We start from the raw sequence: 1826 nt of genomic DNA on the forward strand, positions 1-1826 counted from the left end.
GGTAATGAAAAGACAAAGTGACGGGACCAGCAGGTGGCGTGGTGGTTAAGGGCGCTGGATTCCCACATGGCCAAGCACAGTTCAAGTACTGGATCTGGCAGCTTGCTCTCTCACTTTCTCTCTCTCTCTCTCTCTGCCTGGATCAAACTAAAAAACATAAAAAAAAAATATAAAGTTAAAAAAAATATAAAAAAAAAAAAAAAAAAAAAAAAAAACAGGGCCAGCAGGTGGCATAGAGGTAAAGGTGCTGGATCCTGCATGGCTGACTATGCAATTTGAATCCTACACCAAAGGGTTTGAGAGTCATGCTGGGCATACTGTGTCTGTGTGCCTAAGATCCTGAAAGGAGAATAGAAGGTATTGTGGTGTGGCCACCCCCCATGAGGGGGTGAATTTTCCCTCTTTCTCTCTCTGGTGGGTGCATGGACCTATAAAAAAAACTTAAAAAAAAATATGCTAAGAGGAATGGCTCCATAGCCTAGCAATTGAGGGAGCCAGAACCACAGGACCAACCATGTGGTTCAAATCTTGGCCCTGGCAGCTCAAGGGGCATACTGAGCACCTGTGCATGCATGTCCAAGGAGGTCTTGACAGAATGAAGAAATGGAGAAAGGATTGTGCCATGATGGCACCCCACTGTGGGGTGCTTTCTCTCTGTCTCTGATGAGAACATGTGCCCTCTGGCAATAAAAATAAATATGCTATAAATAAAATAGAAAGACAACAGTGAAAAAAGTAAGAACCCTAGTTTAGAAAATCCAGGAAAATCAGGTTAGAGACAAACTATAGTTTAAAAGTACAAACAGAGGAGCTGGTAGGTGGCATGGTGGCTAAGGGTGCTGGACTCCCTCATGGCCAACAATGGTTTGAATCCTGGTCCTGGCGGGTTGCTTTTTTACTTTCTCTCTCTCTCTCTCTTTCACCCCCTCCCATCTCTCTATAGTCAAATTAAAATAAATAAGTAAATAAAGTTAAATAAAACAATTTAAAAAAAGTATAAACAAGGACTTAATAAGGAGCTCATCTCCAAAATGAGAGATCTTCATTTGGGAAAAAGAATGGCTAGACTCAGGACCAGCAGTTGGTGTAATGCCTATGTTGCTGGACTCCCATGTAGTCAACTGTGGTTCAAGTCCCAGACCTGGTGGCTTAAACTCATATTGGGTGCATGTACCTGTACGCCAAAGATCCCGAGAGGAGAATAGAGGAGAAGGGATTGCGGCGTGGCCATCCCCCCTGGAGGGTGATTTCTCGCTTCCTGTCTCTCTGTCTCTGTCTTTCTGGTGAACGCACGCACCCTATAGCAAAAACCTCTCAAAAAAAAAAAAAAAAGAAAAAGGATGGCTAGACTCAAAAGAGTCTCAGCCATTTTGATCAAATTTTCCCCATCTCTTCCCCACACAACCCCAGGATTTCCATTCTAAATTTAAAGTATGATAAGCAAGAATTTCTCTCGTAACCTCAGAAATGTTAACACTGGTTACCAGTCCCAAATACTAACAAGGTATGTCCCAGACCTCTCTCTCTCTCTCTTTTTTTTTTAATTTTATTCACTGTCATTATTAAAACTTTTTTTAAAATTTATTCATTCTTGGGACCAGCAGTTAGCGTAATGGCTATGTCGCTGGACTCCCATGTAGTTGACCGCTGTTCGTGTCCCGGACCCGGTGGCTTAAAACTCATGCCGGGCGCACGTGTGTGCATGCCCAAGATCCTGAGAGGAGAATGGAGGAGAAGGGATTGTGGCATGGCCATCCCCCCTGGGGGGTGATTTCTCGCTTTCTATCTCTCTGTCTCTCTCTGTCTGGCGAGCACACACGCCCTTT

At 43.8% G+C, this 1826-nt stretch overlaps 1 protein-coding gene across 1 annotated transcript in view; it reads right to left on the reverse strand.

Moving 5' to 3' along the window:
* The window catches only part of PAN2 (poly(A) specific ribonuclease subunit PAN2), a gene marked incomplete in the record, with an annotated part of 23531 nt that overhangs the window by 4629 nt on the left and 17076 nt on the right, over positions 1-1826 (reverse strand).

This window comes from Tupaia chinensis, unplaced genomic scaffold, assembly GCF_000334495.1.
Source record: "Tupaia chinensis unplaced genomic scaffold, TupChi_1.0 Scaffold143970_1, whole genome shotgun sequence".
Classification (NCBI taxonomy): domain Eukaryota; kingdom Metazoa; phylum Chordata; class Mammalia; order Scandentia; family Tupaiidae; genus Tupaia; species Tupaia belangeri.